At 37.8% G+C, this 21,815-nt stretch overlaps 1 protein-coding gene across 1 annotated transcript in view; it reads right to left on the reverse strand.

Moving 5' to 3' along the window:
- The window catches only part of GPR149 (G protein-coupled receptor 149), a 94,668-nt gene that overhangs the window by 22,191 nt on the left and 50,662 nt on the right, over positions 1-21,815 (reverse strand). The window lies entirely within an intron of this gene.

Raw genomic sequence — 21,815 nt, forward strand, 5'->3', positions numbered from 1 at the left:
GTGACAGAGCAAGACTCTGTCTCAAAAAAAAGAGCATTTTACTGACATTCAGGAGACCATGAAAGACAGCACTTGTTCTGCCACTAAATAGTTGTATAACCCTGAACAAGTAGTGTATTCATTAAAGATCTTTGTTTCATTATCTATAAAGAAGATGGGAGGATGGAGCCAAGATGGCTGAATAGGAACAGCTCCAGTCTAGAGCTCCCAGCATGAGCGACGCAGAAGACGGGTGATTTCTGCATTTCCAACTGAGGTACCGGGTTCATCTCACTGGGGAGTGTCGGAAAGTGGGTGCAGGACAGTGGGTGCAGCACACCGAGTGTGAGCCAAAGCAGGGTGAGGCATCGCCTCACCTGGAAAGCACAAGGGGTCGGGGAATTCCCTTTCCTACTCAAAGAAAGGGGTGACAGATGGCACCTGGAAATCGGGTCACTCCCACCCTAATACTGCACTTTTCCAATGGTCTTAGCAAACAGCACACCAGGAGATTGTATCCTGCGCCTGGATCAGAGGGTCCTATGCCCAAGGAGCCTTGCTCATTGCTAGCACAGCAGTCTGAGATCAAACTTTGAGGCAGCAGTGAGGCTGGGGGAGGGGCGCCCACCATTGCCAAGGCTTGAGTAGCTAAAAAAAGTGGCTGGGAAGCTCGAACTGGGTGGAGCCCACCTCAACTCAAGGAGGCCTGCCTGCCTCTGTAGACTCCACCACTGGGGGCAGGGAATAGCCAAACAAAAGGCAGCAGAATCCTCTGCAGCCTTATATGTCCCTTTCTGACAGCTTTGAAGAGAGTAGTGGTTCTCCCAGCACACAGCTGGAGATCTGAGAATGGACAGACTGTCTCCTCAAGTGGGTCCCTGACCCCCGAGTAGCATAACTGGGAGGTACCCCCTAGTACAGGCAGACTGACACCTCACATGGCCAGGTACTCCTCTGAGACAAAACTTCCAGAGGAACAATCACACAGCAACCTTTGCTGCTCACCAATATCTGCTGTTCTGCAGCCTCTGCTGCTGATACCCAGGCAAACAGGGTCTGGAGTGGACCTCCAGCAAACTCCAACAGACCTGCAGGTGAGGGTCCTGACTGTTAGAAGGAAAACTGACAAACAGAAAGGACATCCACACCAAAACCCCATCTGTATGTCACCATCATCAAAGACCAAAGTTAGATAAAACCACAAAGATGGGGAAAAAACAGAGCAGAAAAACTGGAAACTCTAAAAATCAGAGCGCCTCTCCTCCTCCAATGGAACACAGCTCCTCAGCAGCAACGGAGCAAAGCTGGATGGAGAATGACTTTGACGAGTTGAGAGAAGAAGGCTTCAGACGATCAAACTACTCCGAGCTAAAGGAGGAAGTTTGAACCCATGGCAAAGAAGTTAAAAGCCTTGAAAAAAAATTAGATGAATGGATAACTAGAATAACCAATGCAGAGAAGTCCTTAAAGGACCTGATGGAGCTGAAAATCCAGGCACAAGAACTACATGACGAATGCACAAGCCTCAGTAGCCGATTCGATCAACTGGAAGAAAGGGTATCGTGATGGAAGATCAAATGAATGAAATGAAGCAAGAAGAGAAGTTTAGAGAAAAAAGAATAAAAAGAAATGAACAAAGCCTCCAAGAAATATGGGACTATGTGAAAAGACCAAATCTACATCTGATTGGTGTTCCTGAAAGTGACGGGGAGAATGGAACCAAGTTGGAAAACACTCTGCAGGATATTATCCAGGAGAATTTCCCCAATCTAGCACGGCAGCCAACATTCAAATTCAGGAAATACAGAGAATGCCACAAAGATACTCCTTGAGAAGAGTAACTCCAAGATACATAATTGTCAGATTCACCAAAGTTGAAATCAAGGAAAAAATGTTAAGGGCAGCCAGAGAGAAAGGTAGGGTTACCCACAAAGGGAAGCCCATCAGACTAACAGCTGATCTCTTGGCAGAAACTCTACAGCCCAGAAGAGAGTGGGGGCCAATATTCAACATTCTTAAAGAAAAGAATTTTCAACCCAGAATTTCATATGCAGCCAAACTAAGCTTCATAAATGAAGGAGAAATAAAATCCTTTACAGACAAGCAAAGGCTGAGAGATTTTGTCACCACCAGGCCTGCCTTACAAGAGCTCCTGAAGGAAGCACTAAACATGGAAATGAACAACCAGTACCAGCCACTGCAAAAACATGCCAAATTGTAAAGACCATCTAGGCTAGGAAGAAACTGCATCAACTAACGAGCAAAATAACCAGCTAACATCATAATGACAGGATCAAATTCACACATAACAATATTAACCTTAAATGTAAATGGGCTAAATGCTCCAATTAAAAGACACAGACTGGCAAATTGGATAAACAGTCAACACCCATCAGTGTGCTGGATTCAGGAGACCCATCTCACATGCAGAGACACACATAGGCTCAAAATAAAGGGATGGAGGAAGATCTACCAAGCAAATGGAAAACAAAAAAAGGCAGGGGTTGCAATCCTAGTCTCTGATAAAACAGACTTTAAACCAACAAAGATCAAAAGAGACAAAGAAGGCCATTACATAATGGTAAAGGGATCGATTCAACAAGAAGAGCTAACTATCCTAAATATATATGCACCCAATACAGGAGCACCCAGATTCATAAAGCAAGTCCTTAGAGACCTACAAAGAGACTTAGACTCCCACACAATAATAATGGGAGACTTTAACACCCCACTGTCAACATTAGACAGATCAATGAGACAGAAAGTTAACAAGGATATCCAGGAATTGAACTCAGCTCTGCACCAAGCGGATCTAATAGACATCTACAGAACTCTCCACCCCAAATCAACAGAATATGCATTCTTCTCAGCACCACACTGCACTTATTCCAAAATTGACCACGTAGTTGGAAGTAAAGCACTCCTCAGCAAATGTAAAAGAACAGAAATTATAACAAACTGTCTCTCAGACCACAGTGCAATCAAACTAGAACTCAGGGTGAAGAAACTCACTCAAAACCACTCAACTACATGGAAACTGAACAACCTGCTCCTGAAGGACTACTGGGTACATAACGAAATGAAGGCAGAAATAAAGATGTTCTTTGAAACCAGTGAGAACAAAGACACAACATACCAGAATTTCTGGGACACATTTAAAGCAGTGTGTAGAGGGAAATTTATAACACTAAATGCCCACAAGAGAAAGCAGGAAAGATCTAAGTGATCAAGTGGGCTTCATCCCTGGGATGCAAGGCTGGTTCAACATACGCAAATCAATAAACATAATCCAGCATATAAACAGAACCAAAGACAAAAACCACATGATTATGTCAATAGATGCAGAAAAGGCCTTTGACAAAATTCAACAGCCCTTCATGCTAAAAACTCTCAATAAATTAGGTATTGATGGGATGTATCTCAAAATAATAAGAGCTATCTATGACAAACCCACAGCCAATATCATACTGAATGGGCAAAAACTGGAAGCACTCCCTCTGAAAACTGGCACAAGACAGGGATGCCCTCTCTCACCACTCCTATTCAACATAGTGTTGGAAGTTCTGTCCAGGGCAATCAGGCAGGAGAAGGAAATAAAGGGTATTCAATTAGGAAAAGAGGAAGTCAAATTGCCCCTGTTTGCTGATGACATGATTGTATATCTAGAAAACTGCATCATCTCAGCCCAAATTCTCCTTAAGCTGATAGGCAACTTCAGCAAAGTCTCAGGATACAAAATCAATGTGCAAAAATCACAAGCATTCTTATACACCAATAACAGACAAACAGAGAGCCAAATCATGAGGAAACTCCCATTCACAATTGCTTCAAAGAGAATAAAATACCTAGGAACCCAACTTACAAGGGACATGAAGGACCTCTTCAAGGAGAACTACAAACCACCACTCAATGAAATAAAAGAGGATACAAACAAATGGAAGAACATTCCATGCTCATGGGTAGGAAGAATCAATATCGTGAAAATGGCCATACTGCTCAAGGTAATTTATAGATTCAATGCCATCGCCATCAAGCTACCAAAGACTTTCTTCACAGAATTGGAAATAACTACTTTAAAGTTCATATGGAAGCAAAAAAGAGCCCACAATGCCAAGTCAATCCTAAGCCAAAAGAACAAAGCCGGAGGCATCACGCTACCTGACTTCAAACTATACTACAAGGCCACAGTAACCAAAACAGCATGGGAGTGGTACCAAAACAGAGATATAGACCAATGGAACAGAACAGAGCCCTCAGAAATAATGCCACGTATCTACAACCATCTGATCTTTGACAAACCTGACAAAAACAAGAAATGGGGAAACGATTCCCTATTTAATAAATGGTGCTGGGAAAACTGGCTAGCCATATGTAGAAAGCTGAAACTGGATCCCTTCCTTACACCTTATACAAAAATTAATTCAAGATGGATTAAAGATAAAGACTTAAATGTTAGACGTAATACCATAAAAACCCTAGAAGAAAACCTAGGCAATACCATTCAGGACATAGGCATGGGCAAGATCTTCATGTCTAAAACACCAAAAGCAATGGCAACAAAAGCCAAAATTGACAAATGGGATCTAATTAAACTAAAGAGCTTCTGCACAGCAAAAGAAACTACCATCAGAGTGAACAGGCAACCTACAGAATGGGAGAAAATTTTTGCAATCTACTCATCTGACAAAGGGCTAATATCCAGAATCTACGAAGAACTCAAACAAATTTACAAGAAAAAAACAACCCCACCAAAAAGGCACAGCCAAAAAACACATGAAAAAATGCTCATCATCACTGGCCATCAGAGAAATGCAAATCAAAACCACAATGAGGTACCATCTTACAACAGTTAGAATGGCGATCATTAAAAAGTCAGGAAACAACAGGTGCTGGAGAGGATGTGGAGAAATAGGAACACTTTTACACTGTTGGTGAAACTGTAAACTAGTTCAACCATTGTGGAAGTCAGTGTGGCGATTCCTCAGGGATCTAGAACTAGAAATACCACTTGACCCAGCAATCCCATTACTGTGTATATACCCAAAGGATTATAAATCATGTTGCTATAAAGACACATGCACATGTATGTTTATTGCAGCACTATTCACAATAGCAAAGACATGGAACCAACCCAAATGTCCAACAATGATAGACTGGATTAAGAAAATGTGGCACATATACACCACAGAATACTATGCAGTCATAAAAATTGATGCATTCATGTCCTTTGTAGGGACATGGATAAAGTTGGAAACCATCATTCTCAGCAAACTATCGTAAGGACAAAAAACCAAACACCGCATGTTCTCACTTATAGGTGGGAATTGAACAATGAGAACACATGGACACAGGAAGGGAAACATCACACACTGGGGCCTGTTGTGGGGTGGGGGGAGGGGGAAGGGATAGCATTAGGAGATATACCTAATGCTAAATGATGAGTTAATGGGTGCAGCACACCAATATGTCACATGTAAACACATGTAACTAACCTGCACGTTGTGCACATGTACCCTAAAACTTAAAGTATAATAAAAAAATAAAATTAAAAAAAAGAAAGAAGTTGGTCTAAATAAACCCCATAGTATCTCTTATCTCTTCCTATTCCAATATTCTATGGCTAGTTTGGCAAAGTAGCCTCAATGAAAGCACTTTTTTTCCTTGAAAAATATCTAAGTATAAAAGCTCTTCTGAAAAACATTAAAATCACAAAACCTTCTTTAAAAACTTCCCCAAAGAAATTATGGATCCAAGATACTTCAAAAGAAACTTTATTTATCAATAAAGCATTGTTGAGGGAATATTTTTATCCTTCCAAAATATATGAAATCAAAGCCACTATGCAGCCTACAATGAAAATGTCTGAGGTGGGAAGATATAACAAGAAAGAAAAGAAAGCAGATTATAAACCAATGTTAATGAGTTTCATAGACCTTTATGAACTAGAAAGAAACCTGTAAGGATGATTTAATGATGCTCATACACTTTTAATTTATACCCTCTTTCAATAGGAAACATTTACTAAGCTCAAATACAGGTAAGAGACCATGTAAAATCCTGTAGATATGGGCATATACAGATATGTGCATGTCTTATATATTTGCATGTGCATGTTTGTATATATAATGTATAGTTAACTCTTTTCTGGTGATAGAAATAATATATTACTGCTTCATTTTGCTATTGAAATATATCTAAAGAACATGAACCAAGAAGTGCCTTAGGTTATAGAAAATTAAGGATGACTTCTATATGACTATAACGTTAATCATTTCAACCCTTGTGAAAAAAATCATTTAACTCCCTAGAGCCTATATGGGTAGTATGCATTATTTAAATCAATGGAATTTTCTTCTCAGTTTTCTTTTTGTGCAAAATAAGGGACATTCTTTAGAAAATTCTGTGATACTTCTTATCTAGAAAATAATTTGATAAGTTTAATATTTATGCCTTAAAAACATAACATATGGCATTATACCCTGGTAGTTCGTATTCTTGCCAGTGAAGCTAAGCTGGGAATTAATTACATTTCCCATATGTCTCTTACTTGTATCCCTCCAGATTGAAATTGGCCAAGAAAGGAAATTACATGCTATTTGAAAGGTGGAAAAAGCAGTGGCCATAACCATTTGAAAATCTTCTCATAGACAGAATCAGAGACAGACAGAATAAAGGGTACCAGACAGGGGCCAGCTTGTCATCACTGCCTTCTGCTCCACATCTAGCTTTTCTTGACTGCTGCTATTGTTGACCAACAGAGCCTCTGATCCATCCCAGATGCTTGGCTATGGGCCCACAGAGGTCATAGTTATTCAGAGGCAACAGCTTTTCATAGACCTCTCCACAAATTTTCCCTTTGTGGTCCTACTTTGTTGGCTAGACATACTTGGTTTCTCAAGCTGACTGAGTGGTAACTCTGTCTCTGATCCTCAAACTTCTCTTCAAGTCCTCTTCTTCTCCAGCTTTCTCCACAATTCTAAATGAAGTATCTTATCCCATAACACCCATAGTATTTTTGCTCCTTGGACTAAACCTTAATGGATACAAATTCCTAATCAATGGAAGAGAAAACCTATCTAAAATAATGAAGAAAAATATGATGATTTTAATTAATTCAAAGACCCCAAAACATTTATGGATGAAGGTGGTGGAAGGTAGTCCAATCACAGAATCTCTCTCATCCAGTAACATGAAGAAAGACAACAGTCATAATAGATTCACTAGGAGCAACCAAACAAGAAAAGCGTCCAGTCTCATGCAAAAGCTACTAAGAGTGGTGGCCATCAAACAGAAACAAAACATTCATCCACTTCTGTAAGCAGTTGCCCAGAAAGAAGACAATTTGAAAAAATCTGAGAATTCTGGCTATGAATGAATTCCATTTTGGTAAGAGATGGTTTAAAGTAATGATTCTCAAAATGAGGGCTGCAAGCAGTTTCAGGGGGTCTGTGGTCAAAACCCATCTTACAAACAGTTTCAGGGAGTCTGTATGGCCAAAGCTATTTTAATGACTATACTAAGGTTTTATTTATCATTTTCACCATGTTAACATTTTTACTGAAGGTACTAAAGCAATGGTGGGCAAAACTGCTGGCAGTTTAACAAGAATCAAGGCTGTGGCACCACATTTTCTTGGTAGCCACTGTGTATCTAATCACTGCACATACGGAGTAAAAAGTAAATCAAAAATTTCACTTAAGAATGTCCTTGATGAAGGTGTGTATTACGATTATCCCCATTTTACAGATGAGAAAATTGAGATGCACAGATGTTAAGTATCTTTTTCAAGGTCAAACAGCCAATAAGTGGTAGAACTGGAATTCCAATCTGGGCAGTATGGCACTAGAAAAAAATAGATAGTACAATTCGATTTATTCATTCGCTATATTTTTATTGAGTACTTAATATGAGGCAGATACTACTCCAGGGACTGGAGATACAACGTGATTATCCATCTGTCCATCCAAACATCCATTCATTATTCTCTCTGCATATGTGCATAGAGACCTATGGTAATTTCTGGGCAGTATAATTTTAGGTTAGCTGCCTCTCTCTTCTTGGTAGTTTTCTGTACTGCTTGAATTTTACAAATAATGAGCATATGCTATTTTTATTAAAAACAATAATTATTCTTAAGACAAAACTGAACAGAATTAATTTCTCTTTTGAAGAAAATACAAAGTAAAATTTCAAGTCTTAAAGGAGTATGAAAAGACTGCTCTGTTCTTTCTTCCACTTTTAAGTATTCTTTCTTCCAACTACTTACATAGCAACAGAATATAGTATATGGAAAATTCTTTTCTAAAACTGATTATGAAGACAAAGTCTCCAAAATCTTCCCATCCCACACAGCAGATACTAAAGCAATTCTTTTTAAAATACATTATTACAAAGATTCTTTAGAAAAAATTAACTGAAAATTCTAGTGGTATTATTGAATCTCAAATAAAAAGAATGCTAATGATGAAGTTATACATAGAACATCACTCATATGCACACTTTTCAGAAATTAGACACTTGCCTTCAGAGGAAATGAGTTCTGTGAAACTGAAAATGGCATATTCAACTAGTCTTCTTATTCCTGGGGAGAGAATAGCATACACATTTTAACAACATCAGGAATACATAAAAGTACGTGTCTTAATAAAATCTAGATGTTTCTTTGTAACCTGATTGATAGTGCTTTTTCAATTGATAGAATTACTAAGATATTTGCATTTAAATTTTTTCTCAGTTTTGGTTTTAATTCACATTCATTATTTATATAGTGGACAGGACAATCATATGCACCAATGTATATTTTAATTTTACAGGGTGAAAATTTGTGATGCTCCAAAGCTTTTGTTTTCACAAATTTGGACCAGTACGGGGTGCTTTTTTTCTTTTCTCTACCAAAACTTGTTAGGGTTTCAGAATAAATTGGCCATCCTAATGTGGAAGTCTAGGAATCTGGGTATCCAGCTTCTTAGAACCAATAATTTCCTTTATTATAAAAGTATTCGAGGAATATTAAATGCACTGATTGAGCCTATTTGTTCTTCCAGGGTCCAGACCTCTAATCTTTATTCTTTAGACATGTTGTTTACAAATGCCAGTCTTAGATTGGTGGTGAACTGACCACATACAAATACAAGCAGAGCTTATTAAAAAGATACATTTATTGTCTCTACTTTGAGAGATTTTAATTTAGTAGTTTAGAATTGGAAGCCAAAATTTATATTTGTGAAGAGTTCTCTAGATGATTTTCATATGTAGCCAGATCTGAGAACTATTGACTTAGAATATCCTAAAAAAGGCGGGTGGATCATGAGGTCAGGAGATTGAGACCATCCTGGCTAACACGGTGAATCCCCGTCTCTACTAAAAATACAAAAAATTAGCCAGGCATGGTTGTGGGCACCTGTAGTCCCAGCTACTTGGGAGGCTGAGGCAGGAGAATGGCGTGAACCCAGGAGGTGGAGCTTGCAGTGAGCCGAGATCATACCACTGCACTCCAGCCTGGGTGACAGAGCAAGACTCCGTCTCAAAAAAAAAAAAAAAAAAAAAAATGATGACAGAGCTGTGATGTCATATGGAGCAAACACTTTCTTGGTTAATTTACTGTCACCCCAAAAAAGGACATGGAGAAATATCTTGCTAGATTTCCATATCCTCCTGTTTCCCAAGTTTTAGTCAGAATTACAACTAAAAGAAGCCAATAAGCATTTTTGTTAGCTGAAACACTTAAAAACTATTAAAAATATCAAAACTTCAGGGGGAAGAAACATTTATCATGAAGCTAATGAAGCTTAAGTTCCACAACCAATCACATGCATGGGCCACTCTGAATGCTGATTATTGTTGAAAGTGGCAGTGCCCTGAGTGAAGAGTGGAAGCCAGGTTGCAATCAAAATGCATTCTTTGTAAGTGTATCTGGGAAACGGCCTAAAGAGATCTCAGGCAAAGTGTGTCTGAATCTCCAAGGCACCAATACACTTATTATTTTTTTAATTGTAAATAAATATTCATTTTTGTATCTAATTTTGTATTCATGATTTGCATACTTTTTCTTACAGTTGTCTTTCCCAAACAAACACTATTCAAGTCCTATGTAACCTGGATCCATCCATGTATCAATGGTCAATATTAAGGATTCAATGCAGAAATATCGGGGCTATTTAGAGATATTCCATTGGAAAAAGATTACACGTGAGATCACTTGATAATACACATTAGCAGATAATCTTTGAAGAATCCTCTAATAAGGATTTGGGTAGAGGCTGCAAAGGTCTTGTAGAAAGAAAGAGCATGGCATATTCAAAGAAATAAAATTAATAGGTTAGAAACTGAAGCAAATAGTTCAAGGGGAGGTTGAGGAGAGATGAAACCACAGGAACCAATCACTTAAGCCACATTAAGGAGTTTTAACCTTGTCCTTAAGGGGAAAGGAACTACCAAAGTGTTCTAAGCATAAAATTGACAGGAGAAAAATTATATATTTGCAAATTTATTCTGGGCTGTGATGTGTAGATCAGAGGGTTATCTTAGTCCACTTTTGCTGCTATAACAAAATACTGCAAACTGAGTAATTTACAAATTATTCAGTCTTGAATAATTGGCCTCCTGGTTCTGGAGGCTAGGAAGTTCAAGATCAAGGTTCCAGCATTAGTGCTTGGTGAGGGGTGCTCTCTGCTTCCAAGATGCTGTCCCATTGCTGCAGCCTCCAGAAGGACAAACACTGTGTCCTCTCATAGCAAAAATGACAGGCAAGAGGGTGCTGTCTTCAACCTTGAGCCCATTTATAAGGATGTTAATCCTGATAGTGACAGGAGACAAATTCCTTAGGCAGACAGGTACAAGTCCCCAGTGAAATCCAGCCTTCAAGCCAAGGACAGTCTAAAATCTGAAAACCAAACTGCCAATTCTGGATAGAGTCCATGACAGGAGTGAGAAATTCCATCCCTGTCTTGCCCAGTTTCTCTTGATTGGTTCCTTCTGAATGATGCCTTTTCAATCCAAAGGTGCTTTTTCCAAGACCACCCATGGACAAATCAGCATGCGTTCCCCTATTTTAAGCCCATAAAAACCCCAGACTCAGCCTCACAGATGACAACCCACTTTTGGGTCCCCCTCCCACTGAGAGCTTTCTTTCTGTGGCTCAATAAAATTCTACTTTGCCTTACTCACTCTCTAGTGTTCATGTACCTTATTCCTCTTGGTTGCAGGACAAGAACCTGGAAATCACTGAAATGCAGGTGTGGAAGCCATGCTGAGCTGTGGGCAGCAGGAATAAAAGAGCTGTAACTCTCTCTCCCTCTCATGGAACAATGGGAGAAAAGAAGTGAAGCTGCTGGGCACCACTCCCTCCTACTCACCAAGGTATGGGAGTGAAGAGGTGAAGACACTGGATGTCACTCTCTACTGCTTGCTGAACTATGGGAGTAAAAAAGCTGCAACAATCCCATTCATGAGGGCAGAACCCACAGATCTAATCAACTTTCAAAAGTCATACTTCTTAATACTACTGCATTGGCTGTTAAGTTACAACATGAGTTTTGGAGAAGACATCATGATTTAAACCATAGCATTCCACTCTTGGATCCTCAAAATTCATGTTTTTCTCACATACAAAATACATCATTCCATCCCAATAGCCCCCAAAAGTCTTGTTTCAGAATCAACTTTAAAGTCTCAGTCCAAAGTCTTATCTAAATGTCATCTAAATCAGATATGAGTGAGACTCAAGGTATAAATCATCTGAGGCAAATTACTCTTTAGCTATGAGCCTGTGAAATCAAACAAATTATCTACTTCCAAAATACAATGGTGAGATAGGCATGACACAAACATTTTCATCTCAAAAGGGAGAAATAGGCAAGAAGAAAGAAGTAATACATTTCAAGTAAGTACAAAACCTAAAAGGAAAACAACGTTGAATATCAAGGCTTGAGAATAATCTTCTTCAGCTCTATCTCCTGTCTTATAGACATACTGAGACTGAAATTGGGCTCCAAAGGCCCTGGGGGATCCCACCCCCATGGCTTTGCTGGGTGCTGCTCATGCAGCAGTTCTCACCAGTTGGAGTCAGGTGCCTGCAAGCTGGGACTGCACTCTGGCATTTCTAGAGTTCTGGAGTTTCTGGGCAGCCTTACTCCCACAGCTTCATGAGACATTGACTAAGTAGAGGCTCTGTGGTGGCCCCACCTTCACAGATCTGCTAGGCATTGCCCTGGTGGGGACTTTTTGCTGTGGCCCCACCCCACGACTCTGCTGGGCATTGTTCTACTGGAGACTCTCTGCAGCCACCCTGCTCCTGTGGCATTTCTTTGCCTGACCCCCTGAGACTCTCTGAGTCATCCTTTGAAATCTAGGTGGAGGTAGCAATGCCTCCACAGCTTGTGTACTTTGCATGCTTGCAATCTTAGCACCACTTCAATGATGAATATTGATACCTTTTAACCCCACAGCTGGGAGCAGTTCACCAGAGTATGGGGGGAGGAGAGACTTGAGGTGACCCTGGGCAGCAAGTCCCAAGGTTCCACAGGTGCCCCGGGCCCCTCCTTTTAAACTTCTGCCTTCAAGTCTCTGGCATTCTTGGCCTGTGATGGGAGTGGCAGTCTCAAAGATCTCCAAAATGCCTTCAGAGTTATTCTTCCATTGTTTTGATCAATAGCATCTGGCTTCCCTCTATTCATAATAATTTCCTTATCAATGAGTAGCTTGGCCACACCCTCAGTTTTCCCTCCTTAGCCATACTTTTGTTCGTAATATAACCAAGCTGAAAGTTTTCCAAATCTTTACCTTCTGCTCTACTTTTGATTGTAAATTCAATCTTGAGCTATTTTTTCTCTTCTCACACTTTACTATAAGCAGTTAAGAAAAGCCATGCGCCACCCTGAACACTTTGCCTAGAAATTTCTTCCAACAAATGTCTTAGTTCATGGCCCTTAAATTTTGCATTCCACAAAGGATTAGGACATGAACATAATTCAGCCAGTTCTTTGCCACTTTGTAACAAAGATGACCTTTCCTTCAGTTTCCAATAAGATATGCCTTATTTCCATCTAAGATGTCTTCAAAATGCTCTTTTCTATCCATATTTCTACCCACAGTCTGTTCATGACCACTTAGATAATATCTAACACTGAAGATTTTATATTGCTTTTCTCTTCTGAGCCCTCACCAGAATTGCCCTTAATGCTCCATTCACAGCAATCTAGGCTTTTTCTAGCATGCACTTTAAAACTGGTCAAGCCTCTACCCAATATCTATTTCCAAAGCTGTTTCTATATTTTCAGGTATTTGTTATAACAATACCTTACTTATGGTACCAATCTGTAAGCCAAAAATAAAATCCTAGGACCTCAACCAAATGACTGGACCCTCTTTGGGCCAAACAGACCCCCAGAGAAACCTGAAAAACTAAATTCTCAGCCATGACAAAAAAGGAGGTCAAACACTCCTTGTTATACTCTCTTCCTATTGGAGTTTAGGCATACAAGATAAGCAATCAGCCTACTAAAATGGAATCCATGCAAAGATGAACATACACATTCTTTACTACCAGGGGCCCATACTGGGACAGTGGCTGATGAAACTTACATTGAAAAGCACTTGGAAGGTTTTAAAAGGAATCCAGGAGCTTTCATCACTGATTGCCAAGTACTTTAATTAAATAGCCTGTGTTTTATCTGACAGTTTCAATTTTATAAAATCCTCTCTTGTTATATTTGTTTGTATTTGTCAGAACTAGTCGTCAGATGTTTTTGTTCAAGGAAATATGGTGCTTGTATATTTTAGGAATAGACATGATTAGAACAAGAGATATAACTCATCCTGTCTTCTATCTTCTTGTACTTAAATGGCTTAGACAAGAACATACATGGGTTGCATCTAGAATTCTCTGTCTTCTACTTCTCTCAGGACTCCTTTATTCAGGCATCTATACCTCAAGTCTTCTGCACCAGTATGATGTGTGAGATTTTAGGTAAAGCTAACATACCATGAATAGAGTAAATGATTGTTCATTGCTGTATTCACAACACCTGATACAGGTCTGACATATAGTAGGCACTTAATAAATGTTCATTCAATTAATGGATGAAAGAAAAATGGGAAAATCAATTTTAAATTTTGTGTCTAACAAAAAAGGGCAAAAATAAACAAACAAAACAACAAAAACACTCACAGAAAATATCTTTTGGGTGCTTAGAGTTTGTCTTCCTGACCAGTTTAAAAAATTTATGAGCTGTTCGAGAGCTCAATCATATATCTGAAGTGACCAGCAAAAGTCTTTTTTTCCTTCTATTTTCTTTTCTTTTTTTTTTTTTTTTTTTGAGACAGAGTCTCTTTCTGTTGCCCAGGCTGGAGTGCAGTGGCACAATCTTGGCTCACTGCTACTTCTGCCTCCTGGGTTCAAGCGATTCTTGCGCCTGAGCCTCCCGAGTAGCTGAGATTACAGGTGTGCTCCATGACACCCAGATAATTTTTGTATTTTTGTAAAGATGGGGTTCGCCATGTTGGCCAGGTTGGTATCGAACTCCTGGACTCAAGTGATCCGCCCATCTTGGCCTCCTAAAGTGCTGCGAATACAGGCATGAGTGACCACACCAAGCCCCAAAGTCTTAATATTCCCCGAGGGTCCCCAAATGGTAGGTAGTTGGAGGTGAGGGGTCTCTAGTCCCTCACAATGTCCAGAAATAGAGGGATGTTTTAGACTCAAACTAGGGTTAGTCAAAATGCATAAAAATTAATATCCTGATTTTCAAAAAGCAAAGAAGAGGAACATTGGCATGCCAAATTTATTTGGGTTATAATATGGGTCCAAAGAGCATATATATATATTAGAAGAAATCATGGCAAATCTTATGAACCAAGGGAAGATTGAAAAGCAGTTGACTGCTGGCTTGCCTTGTGCTTTTCTGATACCATCATTAGTGAGGCAGCCTTTGGTCCTCAGAGAAACACTTGAAATGGGCTAAGCAAACCTACCGGCATTTCCAATAACACACCCAACCTTTCTAACAGACTGCTATTACAGTTACTTAGCCTTGTTTCCTCTGGCTAGCCTTCCAAGCTATATAATGTGGCACAGTTTGAGCAAAGATAAATATTTAGAATTGGATATATGGCAGCTTTTGGCAGAGGTTTGTTCCTGAAAATTCACATTTCATATGCTCCTTAAGAAATATTCAATATGAAATTCTAATTAAAGTGTTTACCCAAGGGCCACATTTTAATATCACTTGCTTCCTTTTCTTTCATTTTCTTTTACTTTACTCTCCTTTTCCTACTAGAGGCACACTGTGTCAACATCGAATTTTATTTGGGTTAAATAGGAAACATTACCTTCAAAAATTTAACAAATGATTTGAGGACACTTTGTATTCAATAGTTCCATGCCAAAACATTACATTTTGTACATGTTGTATTAATTCAAATGACTGTAATTTTTTTAAGAGAGTTTTTTTCATCTGTTTCCTCTATTGAACTCTATTCAGTACCATCATCATAGCCTATCACAGGGCATTTTTGTTGGTATTAACTCCCTATAAATTCCTGTCCAAAGTACCTGTAGGCTGATTTGTCAAATTGAAGCTAAAACATTATTTTTACCAGAGGACTATGTGTTCCAGAATGTAAACTTTTAACATGCTGAATGAATCCTAATACTGAAATTTATCATGAATAAAATTATGTTTTCTCATAACTCATATTCCCTAGTTGCAGTCAGTCTTATCAAACATTTTAACAGATGAATTATGTTGAATTTAGACAGATGTTCATGTCCCTGATTATGGAAAGTATATCATTTTATATGTCAACTTGACTGGACTAAGGGATCCTCAAATATCTGGTAACACATTATTTTTTGTGGGGTATGGGTGGCCTGTGAGGGTGTTTCTAGAAGAGATGAGCATTTCAATCAGTAGACCCAGCAAACAATATTGCGCTCACCAATGCTGGTGGGCATCATCCAATCCACTGATGGCCTAAATAGAACGAAAAGCCATAGAAGACACAAATTCACTCCCTGTTTCAGCTGGAACATCCATCTTTCCCTGCTCTCTAACATCCGTGCTCCTGCTTTTAGGGCCTTTGGCCTTGGACTGGAACTCACACCATCAGCTCCCCTGGTTCTCAGGCCTTCTGACTGGAACTGAATTATACCACTGGCTTTCCAGCTTCTTCATCTTCTAAATAGAAATTTTTGGGACTTCTCAGCCTCCATAATCATGTGAGCCAAATTCTATAATGAATCTATTAATCAGTCTATCTATCTATCTATCTATCTATCTAATCTATCTATCGATCTATCTATCATCTATCTAGCTAGCTAGCTATCATTTATCTATTGTTTCTCTAGGAAACCCTAGTTAATACAAAATGTATACAATGTACTCCTGTTTTTATCATGTATTTGTTAATTATTTAATTCAATCTTTAGTTGCTGGAAGCAGCATCTCTCACGGTACTCATCTCATTGTTTGTAAAGAAGTCGTATGGTCAGGACTTCAAGTTAGTTAAAGAGATTTTAAGTTTCTCTGCTATATATCAATAATCAGTTTCTAAAAAGACATCTATAGTAGCTATGTGCTTATATAAGTCAATTTTCCCTGTTCAGGTTGTTCTTCCTTAAATGTATGTCAAGATGAAACAATATGTATAAAGAGATTAGTTATTGGGATTAATGTCAAAGTTCTACAATGAAGTCAAATAAATGTGTAAGTGTGTACATGTATATGTATTCATATAGTATGTGAATTTATAATTTTTTCCAGTTACCAACACCAAACAAATACTTTGGAGGAATGGAAAACAAATTCATATAATGTGTTCACATATTTCATGTTTTGTCTTAGAGAAACTGGAGGAAAGGAGCAGTATATTAATAGATTTCATAGGGCATTCCTGTTTTGGAGAGCTTTATCTAAAAATATACATGTCTATTATAATATGGAAGATAAAATGCAAAACACTCCTTCTCTTGCACTGCTCCTGAGAGGCAGTGCAGCTCAGTGGTTAAGAGGTTGGGTAGAGGAGTCATATCTTGGCCTTACCACTTTACAGATGGATGCCCTTGAGCAACTTCTCTGTGACTCAGTTGCCTTTTCATAATAAAAAGATAACAATAATGACCACTTCATAGAATTATTTTGGGAATTAAATAAAATAAGGTGAAATAATGAAATAACACAAATGTATAAAGAATTTAGAAGAGTGTATACTTCAAAAATGTTAGCTATTAGTGTTAGCACTGGTAGCCCTGAATTAAAAAAAAAAAAAAGAGGATAACAAGCAATAAAATACATGGGGTAGAGGGGAGTAGAAAATCGCAGCAGGTATTTATAAAGTAAAAAGACATGAATTGACAGTGGAACATAATTTTAAAGTAAATGGAATAGAAATGTGTTATGACTTAGTGAATATTTGATAGTGTGGCCTTTCAACAAGAATATTAAATAAAAGGGATTTTAGGCAAAGGATGTTTTGTCTTTAAATTTATAAAGCATGTCTTTGTAAGCTAATATTGAACAGTGAACTTTGGGCTAGAAGATCTTGATCTGCTCTGTAATTATTATTGAGTCTCATTCTGTCACCCAGGCTGGAGTGCAGTGGTGTGATCTTGGCTCACTGCAACCTCCACCTCATGGGTTCAAGCAATTCTCCTGCCTCAGCCTCCCGAGTAGCTGAGACTACAGGCGTGCGCCACCATGCCTAGCTAATTTTTGTATTTTTAGTAGAGACAGTGTTTCACCATCTGACCAGGCTGGTCTTGAACTCCTGACCTCACGTGATCCCTTCGTCTCTGCCTCCCAAAGTACTGGGATTACAGGTGTGAGCCACTGTGCCCGGCCCACTCTGCAATTATTTTTACAAAGAACTTCTTTGTAATATAATTTGCATTCCACTAAGCTAACTCATTGTAAAGAGTGCAATTCAATGATATTTAGTAAATTTATAGAGTTGTGAAACCATCACCACAATCCAGTTTTAGAACAGTTCCATTATATCCCACAGAAATTGCTTCATGCCTATTTTTAGTTAATTCCTAGCTCCAGCTTCCCAGCTCTGATAATCACTGACATGCTTTTGGTTATATAGATTTAAATTTTATGGATATTTATATAAAAGAAATCACACAATATGTAGTCTTTGGGGTCTGGCTTCTCTTACTTTGAATACTGTTTTTGAAGTTTTTCATGTGGTAGGATGTATCAGGAGTTCATTTCTTTATATTGCTGAACAGGATCTCATTATATTGATGTACCACTTTTTTTTTTTTTTTTTTTTTTTTGAGATGGAGTTCCTGCTGCCGCCCAGACTGGAGTGCAATGGCATGATTTTGTCTCACTGCAACCTCTGCTTCCCAGGTTCCAGTGATCCTTGTGCCTCAGCCACTGGAGTAGCTGGGATTACATGTGTGCACCACCACACCTGGCTTATTATTATTATTTTTTGCATTTTTAGTAGAGACGGGGTTTCACCATGTTGGCCAGGCTGGTATTGAACTCCTGGCCTCAAGTGATCTGCCCACCTTGGGCTCCCAAAGTGCTGGAATTACAGGTGTGAGCCACCACACCCGAACTATATACCACATTTTTAATCCATTCTCTACTTGAGGAACATTTGGATTACTTACAGTCTTTGGCTGTTATGAACAATGCTGCTGTAACCATTCATGTAGCTGCTTTTGTAGGGACATATGTTTTTAATTTTTTTTGTAGAATGCTAGGAGTGGAATTGCTGGGTTGTGTTATAAGTTTATGTTTAATTCGTAAGGAAACAGCTCAACTATTTTCCAATTAGTTTGTACAACTTTGTTTTCCAAACACGTTGTGCAATAGTCTGTACAGAAATTTAGAATTTTACATTCCCATCAGCAATGCATGTTTCATTTTTTAACCTCACCAACACTTATTGCTGTATCTTTTTGATTGCAGCCATTTTTGTCAGTGTGTAGTGGTATCTCATTGTGGTTTTAATTTCTGTTTGTCTAATGATTTTGAGGATCTTTTTATGTGATTATTAGCCATCCTTATATCTTTGATCAAATATCTGTTCAAATCTTTTCTCCATTTTAAAAACTGGCTAAATTAGGTTGTTTTGTTTGTAAGAGTTCTTTACATATTCTGTATATAAAAGTCCTTTATTAGATGTATCACTTGCAAAGGTTTTTTTTTTTCTTTTCCAGTTTATGGCTTATCTATTCATTTTCTTAATGATGTCTTTTGGAGCACAAAGTTATTTATTTACTTTCTTTTATAAATTAAATGTACTTATTTATTTATTTGCTTTGATGTTAAACTTTACCAATTTATTATTTTATGGATTGTGCTTTTGGTGTCATATCTAAGAACACTTTTCTTAATGCAGGGTCACAGTAATGTTTTCCTAAATTTTCTTCTATGAGTTTTGTTAGTTCTTGCAGTTAAATCTTTGACCCATTTTGAGTTAATTTTTGTGTATGGTATGAGGAAAGGGCCTAAGTTTTTGTTTTCATTTTTTGCATATTGATATCCAAGTGTCCTAGCACCATTTGTTGAAAAGTCTAAACTTTGCCTATTCAATTGTTTGGCATCTTTGTGAAAAACCAATTGCCCATAAATGTAAGAACTCTAATGCTGTTTCATTTATAATATCTATATGTCTATCTTTTTCTGTTGTTGTTGTTTGTTTTTTGTTTTACTTTAAGTTCCGGGATACATGTGCAGAACATGCAGGTTTGTTACATACGTATACATGTGCCATAGTGGTTTGCTGCACCTACAATTTTAAAGAATGTATTCTATATGTCTATCTTTATGCCAGTCATGAACTGTCATAATTACTGTGTCTTTACAGCGAGTTTTGAAGTCAGATAGTGTAAGTCCTATGTATTTTTTCTTAAAATATAAGATTTAAACACAGGATAAATTTGGGGATATGTACGTGTATGTGTGTTTTCTGTTCATCTTTTGGTAGAAACAAGCAAGCAAACAAATAAAAATAAAGAACTCCCCCAACAAAGCCCAAAATAATCTTCTATTGTCTAGAGAATCAAATAATTAGGCTCATATGATAAGTGAATATATATATATTTTGTTTTGGTACACAGCTTACATTTGCTAGCTCTTATTCATTAACACCTCTGACAAAATTGTATGTGTGTGTGTGTGTGTGTGTATGTGTGTGAGACAGATAGAGAGAGAGAGAGAGAGAATTTTCCATTGGCTAAACTTGCAAGTATCAATGGTGTACAGTGGACTGGACACTGTGCTTCCAGGAACTTAACTGCATGCATTATATCGCACTGCAGGAACCCTCAAAATCAAAAAATTATTGTTTGGTGTAAAGGTTTCTCTACTATTTGAATTGATGTCCATCTCTGGTGTAAAGGTTTCTCTACTATTTGAATTGATGTCCATCTCTCCTAATCCCCACTGTTGTCCCAGTCATTTAACAGAAATAAGGAAGATAACAAAATAAAGTTAACAAGAAAGGCACAAACCATATTTTGCAGCAGAACTGCCTCTACACTATTCCTACATTTATATGATTGCACTAAATCATTTATGTGGATCTTTCTGCCTCAGCCTCCCAAAGTGTTGGGATTAGAGGCATGAGTCACTATACCCAGCCCTATAAATTATTTCAAGGTCAAATTTTTGTCCCTAAATCAATTAAATTCAAACTGCCAATATCCAACTCTATAAAAGCATTTAAGGATTAAATTATTCATATAGAGTTTTTTTTAAATGAAAACCCACTAGCTTAACCACTTGCTATTAGACCAGGTGTCCAAATAAGTCCCAAGCAAATTCAAGCTCAGTATCTTCTGAGCTAAGCCAATGTCGGATATGGGGTTTTAAAAGTAGGAACATTAAAGCCAATGACCAGGCTCCATTAGCAGGAAGAGCTGAAAGAAAATTGCTATAGCTATTTTATTTTTTGAATCCAGCAGATGTTATGCTCAAAACCAGTGTTTTCTAACTCTAGATTCTCATCAGAATCTCTTGGAGAAAATTTCAAAAATACAAAGATCCGGTCTCCACACTCAGAATTTTTTAACTTAGTCTATATGAAATTGGACATCATTAGATAATTCTAACATGTAGTCAGTTTTAGAACACCATTATTATAAATAAAGCCTCCAAAAGGCAGTTAACCATGCCATCATGATGGATGCAATTGAAATATTTTTTTCCAGGTTAAAATACTTATACTGAATAAAACATGGATACCCTTGGAGAAGGTCACTGTAGACCACCATGGTGTATTCACTGGACCCCAACACCTGTTGCTATTCACATGATCTCATCCATTGCATTCACATTGTCACAATCTAACAGAAAATAACCCAAAGAACTGATGTGTTCTCGTTGCTCCTTATATACTTGCTTTTCTGATAACTATACCTTGTACATGTGGCAGTTCAATAATTTCTACAATACCTTTATCTGAGAAATCAAGCTTTTTAAACTAGCATTTTTCTTGAGTGCCAAGAAAAATAAGGTTTTACTATTTTAATGGCTGTATTTACAAATTAATACAGCTCTGTTAGTCTTCAAGTTTTTAGAGTTTAGTTTTTTTATAACTGATAATTATTTTGAAATGTTTCATACCATACCAGAAATCTCTAATTGGTTTAAGATATTTAATATAAAGTCATTGTATCTGTGGTGAGGATGAGGATCTGCAACGTAAAAAAGACTTTAGGATGTTTGGTGGAACTACTCTAACAACTTATGTAGGTCTATTTGAAGAAATAAAGGTAATTATTTGAAGTCTGTTTATGAAAGACCAGGAAAGTCTTCTTGATAAGTCATAATATCCAAAATTGAATTTGGTGATGTGCACTATTAAAAAAATGTGAC

Source organism: Nomascus leucogenys, chromosome 11 (assembly GCF_006542625.1).
Source record: "Nomascus leucogenys isolate Asia chromosome 11, Asia_NLE_v1, whole genome shotgun sequence".
In the NCBI taxonomy this organism is placed as follows: Eukaryota; Metazoa; Chordata; class Mammalia; order Primates; family Hylobatidae; genus Nomascus; species Nomascus leucogenys.